The sequence below is a fragment of the Rhipicephalus microplus genome, chromosome 2, assembly GCF_043290135.1.
Source record: "Rhipicephalus microplus isolate Deutch F79 chromosome 2, USDA_Rmic, whole genome shotgun sequence".
NCBI classification, from domain to species: domain Eukaryota; kingdom Metazoa; phylum Arthropoda; class Arachnida; order Ixodida; family Ixodidae; genus Rhipicephalus; species Rhipicephalus microplus.
In genome coordinates, this window is record NC_134701.1 from 69,076,830 (window position 1) to 69,092,986 (window position 16,157).

The 16,157-nt window shown below is 47.8% G+C and overlaps 1 long non-coding RNA gene across 1 annotated transcript in view; it reads right to left on the bottom strand.

The window, feature by feature from the left end:
• LOC142796281 (uncharacterized) overlaps window positions 1–15,765 on the bottom strand; it is a 75,269-nt gene extending 59,504 nt beyond the window's left edge. Inside the window, exon 1 of the long non-coding RNA XR_012893701.1 lies at window positions 15,475–15,765. This is a non-coding gene — a long non-coding RNA (uncharacterized LOC142796281). The remainder of the gene's footprint in view (window positions 1–15,474) is intronic.
• Window positions 15,766–16,157: the final 392 nt, after the last annotated feature.

A 16,157-nucleotide genomic window follows, 5' to 3' on the forward strand; every position in this document is an offset into this window, starting at 1 on the left:
ACATGACTGCTGATTTTCTTACTGAATCTGAAATCTAACCTATCTCCCTCACCGCAGATGTCCATCAATCTCAGCAAATTTTCCTTGTTGTCAGCCATTAGCGCTATATCATCTGCGTACATCAATGATGGTAGTGCCTGTTCAATGATTTTTCCTTGTTTGACGGAAGAGAAATTGAAACCAAGTCCACTTCCCTCTAATTTGGTCTCTCGTCCTTGTAGGTACATCATGAATAACAAGGGTGACAGAGAAAACCCCTGCCTAAGCCCCCGTTTTACCACTATGTGCTCTGATAGCTGTTTTTCCCACTTCATAACTACCTTGTTACCTTTACAGATATCCTTCAAAAGATTAGTGACTCCATCTTCTACACCTTGTGTGTCCAGTATTTTTCACAAGTCCTCTTGAACCACGCTATCGTACGCTTCCTTGATATTCAAAATGCTAGCCACCGGAGCCTGTGTTCCTTTTCTGCTATTTCGATGCACTGCGTCAGTGAGAACAGATTGTCTTCCAAACTCCTGTGTTCCTGAAACCCATTCTGCAGTTACCTCAGCACTCCCTCATCATCTAGTCATGCCTGCAGTCTTTCCTTTATATTCTGCATTGCCAGCCTGTAGACCACCGATGTCACTGTTATAGGACTTTAGTTGTTTATATCAGCCTTGTGCCCCTTTCCTTTATAGATCATGCTCATCCTACTATTTCCATTCATAGGCGCCTTCACCATCGATTATTGTTTTGCTCACTGCTTCTCTCAAAGTCGGCTCAGACTTCAGGCCCAATGTCTTTATCAGCATAATTGGAATGCAATCTGGGCCTGTTGATGTACTACTAGGAACCCTCCTCTCTGCCTTTTCTCACTCTTGTTGCGAAAATGGAGCCATCGCGCCACTTGATTCATGATTCATGACTCCTGGTAACTTTTCATCCTCATCGGCCCACCAAATTGTCGCTCCTTCGCAAGTTTGCCTTCTCTCGGAATCCATTCAGTTACCCTACGAAACGGCGGTTATTCTGCCAACGTGCTACTTGCATAGCCCATGTTAGTTTCTTCTTGATTACAACTTAATATCCATAAGCCCGGTTTGTTCCATGACCCACTCTACCCTCTTCTTGTCTTTCAAGGTTAGAGCTCTCAACTTCCTTTTCATCGCTCGCTGCTTTGTCCTCAATTTGAGTTGAGTCCTCTTTGTAAGCCTCCAGGCATCTGCTCTGTAGACAAGTACTGGCAAGATGCGGCTGTTATATGCATTCCTCTTGAGGGTTAGTGGCCTATTACCAAATATGGTTTCGGAATGGTTGCCGAATGGTGCCCACACCATCCTTATTCTTCGACTTATTCCCCTCTCATGGTTCAGCTACGCGAATATGACCTCTCCTAAGTACACATATTCTTTTACAACTTCCAGCATCTCTCCGCCAACTGCAGAGTGCTGTTTTTTGAAAAACAAGATTAGTAAAAATAACATTAGTGGAGACTGTCTAGTCACGCTAAGCCAATAGAAGATGTGATGGCAAAGCCATGAGGTAGATTAGAACGACTACGCTATGTAGATTAGAACGACTACGCTACGCTATGTAAATAGAACCCTGCTAAGCTAATCTTCAAGAACTCAGTGTTAGTTCAGGGTGGATAATTAGCCGTTCCGATTACTGGGTATGATATGATTCAGCTAATACGATTAATTTCGATCAAGTTGAATTAGGGTAATTCGAATCTTCAGCCATCTAATTTTGACCAAGTACAGATTGCCAGTTGAATGACAGATTATGGTCAAAATAAGGCAATGTGAATGAAGCCGGATTAGGCCGAATAAAAATAGGCTCTTTATAAGCGAGTGTATTAGGGGGGAGTTCAGACTGTCTAGCCTGTTCGATGCCGAAGCATCGTCACGTTAAACGCATCCGCATTAAGCAAGAATCAGGTAATCTGATTTATGCAATTCTTGCGCAAGTTTCTTCTGTTGATAGGTTCAAATTGCATGGCCATTTGTATGACTGAGAATCACCACAATGAGACATGAATTAAGCCGGATTACTATGGCGTGCAATACGCTGATCAGGATAACGGATATGGAACCAACCACTTTCAGTAAATTCAGTTTGTATACTGCGTTGGTCGATAGAGTGCGGCCGCAAAACAGTGTGCATTCAGCAGAATAGTTTATGACTTGATTGATTGATATGTGGGGCTTAACGTCCCAAAACCACCATATGAATATGAGGGACGGCGTAGTGGAGGGTTACAGAAATTTCGATCACCTGGGGTTCTTTAACGTGCACCCAATTCTGAGTACACAGGCCTACGACAATTCCGCCTCCATCGGAAATGCAGCTGCCACAGCCGGGATTTGATTCCGTGACCTGCGGATCAGCAGCCGAGTACCTTAGCCACTAGACCACAATGGCGGGGCACCACTTGATTCATCCTTGTCTATTGCGGTGCATAAGGCACTTCTTTGTTGATTTTTTCTGTCACCCTTGTTCCTATATATTTAATAGCTTTGTCCCCTTCTAGCCTACCACCTTGAACTCTAAATATAAACCTCTGCTCTGGGCTTGTCTCATTTCTGAGGGAAATTAGATGGTTTCAAAATTTCCTGCTTGACGCCTCTGTCACCATCAAGTGGTGCGGCATCAGTTTGCTGCTGGTCTCTTGAAATGCCTACAAGTCGTTTCACGGGCAGACAAGGCCTTACTCTGCGGCCAGAGCGCCGCGCCGATGTAACCTTCGCTGGTGGTTTCTTAACTTTGCTCTCATGAGCGTGCTCGCAGATTGCTCCAGCGTACGCTTAACCGCTGAACTCGTGTTGATCCTACGGGCCATTCTTTGTGCCGGCATGTCGCGTCTTGCCACTCCTTGCGTCAACATGTCTCCTGGTTGGTTTTCTGCGTTTTCATTGAAGTTCTCTTGATCGGTATCTGTCATAGCGGTTTCTTTTTTCTCGGGTTCAGAAATGGTATAGTACTCTTCAGACAAAACCGGTATGCGTTCATTCAGAAAACTAGCCACGTCTTCCGCATCGGTGGCGCCCATTGTCTGCTCTCCGCTCTCAAGTTTCGCTGCAGCACGCGTAACAGCTTTGTATGACCAAACGCACTGGGCGTCTCGATGTCCAAATCGCCGGCATTTCGAACACCGTGGCGCCCTGTAGTCTCGCCGTGCATGACTAGTTCCTTCGCACTGCAAGCACTGCATTGGCCTGCGCGGTGCCATGGCTATGGCCTACTCCCCTGCAACGCACACTTGGTTCGGAATGTCCTTAACCATAATTGCACTCTTTAGATTGAGTAGAATAGTTCTGGTCGTCAACGCTTTGCTGCTGACGCTGTCGACTCAAGCATTCTCGATTCACTCCGACCACATTGCCGAAAGCCGCAAATGGCCATCATACATCTTCATTGGTGACTACATAAAGCAACCAATGAAACTGCAGTTTAATTTCAGGGTCCTGGGAATCGACGATGAGACAACGGTGTCTTATCACCTGAAATTCTTTGAAGGAGAGCAGTTTCTTCAGATCTTGGTCAGGGTAACCCCTAGACGTGATTTATGTGGCACGGTTCGAGTGCAATGACGTCGGACAGCCCTCTAGCGGGACCCAAAGCGTCTCTGAAGACTTCAACTCTATAGGGTTTCGCTCGACCACGGCAATGCGAAAACTCAGTATGCAAGGCGAAGCGTCCTGTTGGCGGATGAAGGTGAATCACTTCATACTCTTCAGTTGACCTAATACCGCGGCCCTCAAGGGCCGCCATACCCACTCCAATGGAGCCCCGTAACCTTCAGTAGAAATATCAGCCGTCGTGCAAACACTGCGGAATCAGAGCGTAGATGAAGTATATATAAACATTCTGGAAGAAATCTACAGGGGATCAACTGCTACCATAGTGCTTCTTAAAGAAAGCAACAGAATACCAATCAAGAAGGGTGTAAGGCAGGGGGACACGATTTCCCCAATGCTATTTACCGCGTGCTTACAGGAGGTTTTCAGAAGCCTAGAATGGGAACAGTTAGGGATAAAAGTCAATGGAGAATACCTTAGTAACCTGCGCTTCGCTGATGACATTGCATTGCTGAGTAACTCGGGGGACGAATTGCAACTCATGATTACGGAGTTAGACAAGGAGAGCAGAAGGGTGGGTCTTAAAATTAATCTGCAGAAAACGAAAGTAATGTACAACAACCTCGGCAAGGAGCAGCGCTTCGAGATAGGTAATAGTGCACTTGAAGTTGTAAAAGACTATGTCTACTTAGGGCAGGTAATAACCGCAGAGCCGAACCACGAGATTGAAGTAACTAGAAGAATAAGAATGGGGTGGAGCACATTCGGCAAGCACTCTCAAATTATGACAGGTAGATTGCCACTATCCCTCAAGAGGAAGGTATATAACAGCTGTATCTTGCCGGTACTTAGCTACGGAGCAGAAACCTGGAGACTTACAAAGAGGGTTCAGCTTAAATTGAGGACGATGCAGCGAGCAATGGAAAGAAAAATGGTAGGTGTAACCTTAAGAGACAAGAAGAGAGCAGAGTGGATTAGGGAACAAACGGGGGTTAAGGATATCTTAGCTGAAATCAAGAAAAAGTAATGGACATGGGCAGTGCCTGTAGCGCGTAGACAGGATAACCGCTGGTCATTAAGGGTAACTGACTGGATTCCCACAGAAGGGAAGCGGGTTAGGGGGAGACAGAAGGTTGGGTGGGCAGATGAGATTAGGAAGTTTGCGGGTATAAATTGGCAGCAGCAAGCACAGGACCGGGTTAACTGGCGGAACATGGGAGAGGCCTTTGTCCTGCAGTGGACGTAGTCAGGCTGATGATGATGATGATGATGAACCTGCGTCTGTTCGCTACCGTGGCCGAAAGCAGCTTCTCTGAGCCACGGAGCACCTCATCCAACGTTGAAACCCCAAAGCATTTATATCTACCACTTACCACTGGTGACGCCCATATCGGTGGAAACTATCGCGTTTTGAGCATTACCATTGAGATGGCGCGACGATCGCGCGTCGCCAGATCATCAGAACGCGGCAGCATGCACTTTCATCTCCCACGCGTACTATGCCCAGAGGAGAGGGGAGTGGGTGGACGCTCACTTGTGCAGACGCTTATCTAGAGGTGGGGAAATTCGTACACCTTGGACTTTCACCGGAATGATTCTGTTGTGGTTACCGGGTGCACAAAAGTCACTGCACTAACTGCGCAGTCTCCGTTTGCGAAAATAGTGTGCTTTTCACACAGGCGAAGCAACTGAGACACGTGTTTGCGTGAGCTACGCGGGGCAGGTTTTGATCTACTTCCCATGCTTAGCTTGACATTCCAGTTTGTTGCTATCGCATTCATTCATTTGCCTTTGTGGCAAAGTTAGAACTTTTTGTAATATTTTCAAGAAGGCATTGCTGGCAAAGTAGCGACAGTCGCTCACCCACTTTTTCATGTACAAGCCAGCGTATTGTGGGAACACCCTGGAGGCAAAACCTGCGACATCATCGCAACATACAAGCATTCTTATGTTGCGACCAAGTGTAACTAATGCCGTTCTTCAAGGAGTACAGAACACTTGTTCCCCTCGGCTAACGTTGCGACACTCCGCCAGGTGTTCCGTGCGCTGCTGGGCTTTTTCGGCCTCGCAGATCTTTTTACTTGCCTCTAAACAGGCCCGTTACACGTGTCGTCGTTTGTTTACATCGCGCCGCGCGCCTCGCCTCATCGGAGTCCCACGTGACTTTGCCTACGAAGGCCGGTCCGAGCTGCCTGACGGCTTCTTTTTTTCTTTTTTTTCGCCCTCTTCCCAATGGGCGCATTGCCCCGTCCGAGCATACACTCTCTCCCCTTCCCTCTTTGTCGGGGAGCGCCCTAACTTCTTTCTAGTTGTCAAGTGTTTTTTCCCCTTCTCAGGCGCATTACTTCGCCTCCTACATCTCGGCGGCCTTTCGGTAGATTGCGTGTGCAGCTTTTGGTTTCTTACGCGCGCGTGCGTGGTGCGAGCGATCGAATGCTTTTCACTACCCTTCTCCTACCCTTTTCTTCTCTCTCTTTAATTCCCATCCCTACATTCCCTGCGCAGAACTGTGGACATGCCCTTCTTGAGAGAGGCAGTAGCGGAACCGCGCTTTTTTCTTCCTTTTTCCTTTTTTCATAGCCACTTCTTGTACCGGTACTTCGCCTTACCAATACTGGTGCCGCCATTTCTCCAATCATCGAAAAACTGCCGCTTAATTCAAAGAGTGGCGACGGTCTTCTTTAGTCTGATTCTTGAAACTCCTTAGAAGAGCCTGCGCAGGCTGTGGCTGAGTGTACCACTGCCTAGTAACTCAAAGAGTCCCCTACCCAGCCGAGTTCGTCGTACTTGCGCGCTGTTCCCAATACACCCAGATCCCTCAGCATGGCACCAGTGTCAGGTCCTGCTGCTAACGACGCTACCGCACTCTTCACGCCTTCTGTTGTTTTCATTCGTTGCCTCCTTTCAGCCCTCCCAATAGCTCTGTTTAGACTTCAAGGTGGTGGACAAACATGCCTCTATAGGCAATACATTCCCTTTCACGTTAAGTTGATTCGAATGCATGTATCGGCTGAATGAAATCTTTTGAAACCATCACTGCAATGGATATTCTTCATGGATCACCAGCAGCCAACACCATTTTCCATAGTTCCCTGACAGGGTCATTGACTGGCGACATTTTCAACTGTCTCACCGACAAAGGCCTAAACGCGCAACACCGGTGTGGCCTTTTGAGTCTCCCAAGTTGCGACAACCACAGCACCACTCAAGGCTGAACATTGACGCCACCAGATTAACACAGCCACTCATCCACAACTATGGCAGTGACCCTATCGTGTTACGCCAACTGAACGCCGTGTCATCAATGAGATGCGATGCAAAAGCGCGGCGTTTCTCAATCATCAAGCAGTCCCTGGGTATTGCTGGTTCTTTTAGTAAAAAAAACAATAGCCCGATAAACTTTCATAGCGAAAGCCGTTATGAGATAAAAGCTCTGGTCACGCACGGCGCCGTACTTGTCCGCTGCCGCCGCCACCGCCGCCGCCTCCACCGCCTCCGGGGTCTGTAACCACTATCGCATAAATTAAGAAAAAAAACCTATTACCAAGGACGCAGTGGAGCTTGAACATGGGTCACCTACGTGCCATCCCAGTAGTCTGCCACTGAGCCACGCCGGTGCTTAGGACTTGTTCGCAAACTTTCTGCAGGCAGACTTCGAAATAGGAATCACCTTAAAGTAAGTGATGAAGCGTTTTAAAGCAGCCAAATACAACCAGGCACCTTACAATGCGAATAGTATGTTGCCCAATGCTCCAACCAATTGCAAAAGCTTGTTCTTATCACCTATTTACTGTGGCGCATATCCACTTCACTGATAATTTCTCATCGCCGTCAGCCACTGCATGAAGAATCTGCACAAAATTCCTTGCAAGTGTTTAGCGCATACCATGCTTCTCAGAAGAAAGACGAAGGATAGCACAGGAAAAGCTTGTCTATTACCAAGAATGTAATAAAAAATTTTCTACAACCAAGAGGTTAATATTATTAATGCCGTAGTAGGTACCCAGAAAGTGTGCTTGCAGAAATTACCCAATGAGTGTTTAGAAAATGTTATGAAAGGGAGTTTTTCTAACTTTTGCTGTAACTGTTCTGCGCCTTCCGCACAGGCCTGGCGTTTTTACAGCAAAAGATGTTGTGAGATCACAACTCGGGTCACGCGTAGTTTTCCGCCCCCACCGCCATTGTCCGTAACCACATCGCGCAAAAATTAGAAACGAAAAACGTAGCATCAACAATACAGTGGGGCTCGAACCCGGGTGTTGTACCACCGAGCCACATCGGTGCTTGGGACTTGTTGGCAAACTTGTCTTAGGCAGGCTTGATGTCGGGAAGGCAATCGCGTTATTACGATTTATAAAGCGTTTCAAAACGCCCCGCCGTGGTGGTCTAGTGGTTAAGATACTTGGCTGCTGACCCGCTGGTCGCGGGATCGAATCCCTGCTGTGGAAGCTGCATTTACGATGGAGAGAGAGAGAGAGACAAAAGTCTTTATTCACAGGATCCTGCCTGGGGTAGGTGCCAGCCTATGGAGGCGGAAATGTTGTAGGTCCGTGTGCTCAGATTTGTATGCACATAAAAGCACCCACGAAGTTCAAAATTTGCGGAGCCCTCAACTATGGCGGCTCTCATAATCAAATGGTGGTTTTGGGACGTTAAACTCCACATATCAATCGAATTTTTAAAACAGCAAATAAACAACATGTCGTCGCACAATGCGAATAGCTTATCGAGTGGGTCCTCCCTTGCTCTAACGCATTACAAAAGCTTGTTGTTGTTTCCCTATTAACTGTAGCGCATACTCACTTACACCGTAATTCAACATCGTCATCAGCCACTGCACGAACAATTGGCACAAAATTATTTGTAATTGTTTAACGGATACCACCCTTCTCAGAAGGATGACGAAAACCATTATAATGAATGCTGGCCTACTACTCCCCAAAACTTATTATTATTGTCCTAGTGGTTATCAAGCGACTGTGCTTGCAGTTGTTATCCAATGAGTATTTAAATAAGAATCCACATAATTGTATGCTTTAGATCAAGCACCACACTTTCTTAGGTTATCGTTGAAATTTCAATTATATTTGCATTATTATAAATCTGGGCAATAATTTTTAAAACCACTCAATTTTTGGTCAGTACCCTGTAGTGGGTATGCACCACTGTCAATAGGGGAACAAGAACAAGTTTATATTAAAAGCCTCTGAAATGCCGCTCTTCCAGCTCTTGCTGTGATTGTGCTGCGTCTTCCGCGCACGCCTGTTGTTGTTCTTAGGTTATCGTCAACTTCACAAAGTAACACGAAATGACGTTTACCTTTTAATCAGACCGTTTATGCCCTCGGCTGTTGTAAGATGGAGGTTTTTTTTCTGTTTATCTAGGCACTGCTTTTCGGCAAGGTTCAAGCATATACAAGTATGAAATGCGGCCGCAAACCGCCTTTGTTACAATAGACGGCTTATGCAAATTCAACGTGATGCTATTAGATCTTGTCAATGTGGCGGTAAGATTTGAGCGCATGATGAACATAATTATACGATGCCTCAAAGAGAAGATTTCTTTTTGCTACATGAATAATGTAGTGGTATTTTCACTCGCTTTTTTACGCATTTCTCTCAATTGAAGCAGGTTTTAGGCCGCTTCACTGCAGCTGGCCTCCAACTAAACTTGAAAAAATGTTACTTTGGAGCACGCAAGCTCACCATTCTCGGACATGTCACGTCCAAAGGCGTTCTCCCTGTCCCCGTTAAGCTACGTGCTGTTCGAGAGTTCCTGAGGCCCGTGTCTCCAAAAAATCGGTGAAGTTTAATTCGGCTCGGTCATACTTCTGCAGCTTCGTTCGCAATTTCGCCTCAATTGTGGCAACTCTGACAGACCTATTTCAGAGAGACAGCAATATATCCGCGTGGTCCACAGCTTGCGGCCATGTCTTTGCAAAGCTCCGTCAGTTGCATAGAACATCACCCATATTACGTTACGTGGATTCAAGCGCTCCAACAGAAATTTTCACGCATATATGGGTGCACGTTAAGGAACCCCAAGTCGTCGAAAATTCTGAAGCTCTCCACAATGGCGTCTCTCATAATCATATGGTGGTTTTAAGGCGTCAAGCCCCACATATCAATCAATTAAATTATCGATCAGAAATTCACGCGGATGCTAGCGGTATCAGTCTTGGCAAAGTACTTGCGCAATGAAAGCCTGACCACCAAGAATATGTTGTTGAGTACGCGAGTCGCACTCCTACAAGAGCAGAGGCAAATTATTCGGTAACTGAGAAAGAATGCCTAGCGATCATCTTGGTTATTGCGAAATTGGGGTCTTATCTGCATGGTTGACCTTTCGATGTTGTAACCGATCACCATGCACTCTGCTGGTTATCGTCTCTCAAGGACACCTGCGGACGCTCGGCACAATGGGCTCTGTGGCTCCAAGAGAACGAGATCGCTAAGGCCAGGAGCACGCCATTGCCAATGCTATTTCAGATTCACCTGTTTCTAGTAGTATTGTGGGTACCTCGATGTCTGAAAACATAATATTGCTACGGTATGAGCTGGGCTGTAGTATGTGCCGGGTAGGTAGAAGAGAAAGGCGACGTTGTCTGCGGCCTGAGAACTCCATCTTTACCACGACTGCCGAACTTCATTCTCACCCTGTAAATAAATCCACCTACCCTTTAATTCAACCGTAACAGTTTTGTGGTGGAGGTGCTGGGCAATCAACCAAGCAACACCTCACTTCAAGCAGCTGATCTACGACGAAGCCGCCGCCTTGCTGGACTGACCCCGTTACCACTGGCAGCTGAGATGTGTCACGGCGAAGAAGGAAACCGGATCCACGCAGCTGCAGACCTTCTACCAGTGTCAGCAACACCGCTAGTGCAAGGTTCACATGTGGCTGGTCTCTGGTTGCGTCAGGATCTGATAGTGCCTTGAACATTCAGTGGCAAATCTGGCGAGGACGTGGACGCCTGGCTCAAACACTACAAACGGGTGAGCAAATACTACCAGTGGGACGCGGCAACCCAGCTGACCAATGTAGTATTTTTCTCAGCAGACACAGCACTCGTGTGGTACGAGAACCACGAAGATGCCCTCACGTCATGGGATCGCTTCGTTTCCGAAATAAGAGCGTGCTTCGGAGACTCTGTAGCTAAGAGAAAGCAAGCGGAACAAACGTCACTGCAGAGAGCTCAGATCCCAGGAGAGACGTGCACGACCTATGTCAAGGCAATCTTGAAGCTCTGGAAGATTGTGAACCCTTCTATGTTAGAGGAAGATAAAGTTGGCCAGCTGTTGAAGGGCGTTGCCGAGGACGTGTATGAGTTCCTCGTTAGCAAAGACAGCCTTGCTAGGGTAACTGACGTCATAAGCCACTGTCGCACATTCGAGACCCTGAAGATGCGACGTATCACCCCCAAGTTCGGTCACCTACCGAATGTAACCACCGTGGCAAGTGTTGACGAATACATACCGCTTGATCTCGCGTCGACAATACGCCAGATCGTTCGAGAAGAGCTCACTCGACACGCTCGCCCGACGCCATGCGAAACTACACCCGCACCGCCCCCCCTCACCTTCTCGTGTCAATTGCCGCAGCAGGCATCCATGACTGCAACTACAGGCCACCCTCACCACCGAGGTCACAGCGCAGTAACTACCCGCTGCCGAGATACGAAGACCGCTTCAGTTACCCCCATCAGCCAGCCAACACCTATTACGACACGAACGAAGATGTACCTGTACCACCACTACGTCAGCGCAACGCCTCCCAGGAGTACAATGCATACCACCAAGCCCCCGTGTGCTACCGTTGCGGTATCGGCAGGCATATAGCTCGGTTCTGTTGTCGACAGAGAGAGCTGACATCCTGATACCATTCACCATCAGAGTTTCCGCCAGCGGGCACTGGTCACAGCAACGGTCATTTTCCCGCCTATTCCAGAAGTTCCTCACGGCGGGGAAATTAACGTGGCAGTTCTCCCGCTTCTGACCATAGTTTGACGCCTCCATCTGGCCGACTGCATCGTTCTCCTTCGCCGGGACGACGCCTGTCATCACCGCCGCCACCGGAAAACTAGCCAGAGCGAGCGTGGAGGTGAGGTCGCACAATAGGATTTGCCTTAGATGCCTCCGCCAGTTATAATGTCCAAGAACAAGATACGTGCAAAAATGGATGGCTTTTGTGCAAGTGCTTTGGTGGACACTGGTGCTACGATATCAGTTATGAGTATTTCTTCAAAAGTTGCATTGGCCGCAAAGTTATATTTTCTTATGGCGAATCAACAAGGTTTCGTGGTGTTGGTGGAGAAGTACTTAATCCTGTCTGAGTTTGTGCCGTGAATGTCTTTTTGGCAGGAAAGATGTTCCCAGCATAGTTTCTTGTGCTGCAACCTTGTACCCACGATGTGATTCTCGGTCTTGACTTTCTCGTAGGATGTGGCGCTTTCGTCGACTGTGGAAGCGGTGAACTTTCCGTCAGCGGTTACACTGTTCCTGCCCTCGTCCATGAGGCGCCGCAGGCCGCGAAAGACGCTCTGATTGTTTTCGATAAGCTGGCAGTGCCGCCATGGTCAATGAGGTCAGTTGTGGTGTTCGCCCAAGAATCTGCCACATCTTCTGACGCCATCGTTGAACCTGCCATAGTTCATTGTACTAAGAAAGGCATACTCGTCCTTCGTTGTTTGGTATCTTTTGATGAAGAAGCTACCATTCTGTGGGCACTGAACTGTTCGCCAATGCCGGTTGTGCTCCCTCGAGGAATGAAGCTTGGCGTTTTTGATGATTCCACTGAATGTTCTGTAGCGATCGTTAACAACGATAAAAGCAAGAAAGGTACAGTCTCTGGCAAGCGCAGTCGCTCTTACGCCTAGGATCTGTGATCTCATGTCTCATGGTCTCATGCCTAGGATCTACGACTCTTACGAGTCACAGATTCTAGGCATGATGAGCGCCACTTTGCGGTCACACGAGCAGCAGACGTTACACTATCTGTTGAGGCGACATGTTTCTGTGTTTGACTTTTTCCAAGAGGAGAAGCCACTATTTTTTCCATGTTCTCGCGCTCACCATAGGATTGACACCAGCACTGCCCATCCAATCCGACAAAAGCCTTACCGAGTGTCGTCATGAAAACGAAAATTTATTGCCGACCAGTCTCGGGAAATGCTGAAGAAGGGTGTCATTGAAGAGTCGTGTAGCCCGTGGGCAGCACCGGTCATCTTGCTTAAGAAGAAAGATGGTGCCTGGCGGTTGTGCGTTGATTGCAGAAGACTCAACGCCGCGACCACAAAAGATGTATATCCGCCACCTAGGATTGACGATGTTATTGACTGCTTACACTCGGCTTTGTACTTTTCTTCGATAGGCCTACAATCAGGATATTGGCAGATACCTATGCACCCTTCAGACAAGGAGAAGACCGCATTCGTGACGCCTGATGGACTGTACCAAATCAATGTGATGTCGTTTGGGCTTTGCAAAGCCCCCGCCACTTTTGAAAGGGTTATGGACTCTTTCCTTCATGGTCTTCAATGGGAGGTGTGCTGAGGCTACCTGGATGACGTCGTCATTTTTGGGCGTACCTTCGAAAAGCACATCGTCCGTTTAAGCCTTGCTTTAGACGGTGTCGGAAAGGCTGGCTTAATTTTGAACCCTAAGAAGTGCCGGTTTAGTGAACGACAAGCTTTAGTCCTCGGTCACCTAGTTGACAAAGATGGTGTCAGGCCAGATCCCTGCACAATTGACGCAGTCGGCACATTCAAACCACACAAGACACTGAAGGAACTTCGCAGCTTCTTGGGCCTATGTTCCTACTTTCGCCGCTTTGAGGCCCGATTCGTGGACGTAGTCCACCCACTGACGAGCTTGTTGCGAAAAGACAGCCAATTCAAATGAACGCCTGATTGTGATGCCGCATTTTCTGAACTGAAACTTCTACTGACATCTGAGCCTATTCTTCGTCATTTCGATCCTTCTGCTCCCACAGAAGTGCACAGTGACGCAAGTGGATTTGGCATCGGAGGTGTGCTTGTTCAGCACCATGATAATGCAGAGCATGTTGTTGCTTATACGAGTCGACCTCTAAGCAAGGCTGAAATGAATTATACGGTGACAGAGCCAGAATGTTTAGTGGCTGTGTTCGCCATTCTGAAGTTTCGATGTTACCTCTACGGTAGTTCATTGAGGATTGTGACAGATCATTATTAATTATGTTGGCTTCAGGATTGTGACAGACCATCATTAATTATGTCGGCTTGTTACCCTCCAAGACCCTTCTGGCCGCCCTGCTCGATGAGCTTTACGCCTTCAATTATTTGACTTCAGCATTTCTTTTAGAAGTGGACGACGTCATTTGGACGCTGATTGCCTTTCTCGCCTACCTATGACCACGACGGAGGACAGTGCAGATACCCTCAACATCTGTTTTGCTGTGGTCTCTCAAACGTTTCCTGACGCCAATACCTTCAAACGAGAACAACTGATTAAGTTATTTTGAGACCCTTTGTTCGTTGATGCTCGGAATCTCAAACAGTTCGTAGAGTTTAGGATTAAGCCGGCCTATTGTATGCCGGTGCATTACAAAGAACGAACGGCATAACATTAAATTCATAAAGGCCGTCAGGTGTCACAAAGGCCGTTTTCTCTATGTCGTTTGAATGCATAGGCGTTTGCCCATACCCTGGTCACAAATCCAGAAGAAAAGTAGGGAGCTGAATGCAAGCACTCAATGACGTCATCAATTCTAGGAAGCGAATACACATCTTTTTTGGTGGTCGTATTTTCTTTTCTATAGTCAACGCAAAAGCGCCATGATCCATCCTTTTTTCTTACTAAGATCACAGGCACTGCCCACGAACTAGATGACTCTTGCTTGGACAACTCCTTTCCGCAACATATCGATGACCTGTTGAGCTATCACTGCCCTCTTTGTCGACGACACGCGGTACGGTTTTTGACAAATGGGTGTGCAGATCCGGTGTCAATTCTGTGATGAGCACGAGAACGCGGTAGTGAAGTCTCCGTGTCACCTTTTGTGAAATCTAACACCGAGAAATGCGTCATAAGGACACGTGCGAGAGCATGGCGTTCATTTGAGGGTAGCAACTTGCTAATCATTCTTAAGATGTCTTCTTCAGAACTGCTTCTCTTGGGTTCGCTTGTTTCAGACTGCTGCTTTTCGCTTAAAACGGTGATAGTGCCGTACGTGATTTCGTCGAACTCGCCAAGCTTCATGTCACGTGAAAGAACAGCAGGCACCGAAGAACAATTGAAAGCCCATAAGCTTGAGGCGCCGTTCACAACTGTCACGAGAGAACGAGGCACAAGTACATATTTCTTCACGCAACCCGGCGCAAGTGATTGAATTGGCACGTCAAACAAAAGAAGGTTCGCAACAGCAAGATTAACAGGAACATGTGGTAAATATCATGGCGCTAAAAGATAATAATTTGACACGACGAAACAGTTTTTCCACGGTAAAGATGTCTCAGCAAGCGTAGACAAAAGCGCGTTATCCACCGTAATTTTACCTGTGCCACAATCAACGGAAGCACCACAATCCTGAAGAAAGCCGGTCCAGAGATTCTTATCATGAGTGCACCATGGTAATACCGAAATTGCGTGACAAGATATTCAGCACCAAACAAAACACTTGCAACACAAATACCTAGAGGAACGAGGTGCTCTCCGCTGACACCCCGAAACATCACACCACCATTCCCCGGAGACATAACGTTCCGACCAAGTCTTTCATTGAATGTGGCACTCATGACGGAAACCAGAGCACCAGTATCCACTAACGCAGCGGCAGGCACACTATAAATTAACACACGCTTTGTTTTGGGACATCATGATAGGAAGAGGAGCAGTTTGCAGAGACGGAGACCGGCCGGCGACCTTACCTCGATCGGCCGCGCCGGCTAGTTTCCCGATGGAGGCGGTGGTGTAGAACGTTGCCGTGAGGATGGTGAGGATGGCGTGAGCGACTGCTTGGTGGTGTAAGGCTGTGGTCTGGTGCAGGCGAGTCACTCCTCCTGTTGAAATGGCGGAAGGAATGCCTGCGGGGCGAGCCTATAGTGTTTGTTGCGCGATGTTCTGCCGGCCAATGATCATCGTTGACGCCTTCAAAGATAGGCCAAGTCGGTGGTGGGCCATACCTCGTTCGGCGGCGACGGCGACAAAAACGAGAGATGTGTCCCGTCGCACCGCAGCTGTAGCAAACAGGTGAAGAGTGACCGACGTTGTAGACTTTGGGATAAGCCGCCCTCGGACGCTGCGAGTAGTAGATACGATCTTCCAAGTGCCGATTCATCGTCGTACCCCGATAAGCGCGTTGGCACGTCGTCAGGAAACGTATGGTGGTGCTGTTGTAGGGGATCGGTTAGACTGTCTGCAACACCTGGCATGGCTGACCGCGAAGAAACCACTGGTGCAGCTTCGTAAGGTTGATTAAAAACGCAACCGAGCTGTTCGGCCTTCACGGCGTTCATTGATTTGCGGGGTCGCTCGAGTTCCTCACGGACGATTTGCCTCACAGTGGTAGCGAGGTCCCAATGAATGCTACAGCTATCCTTAATGCTTCCAA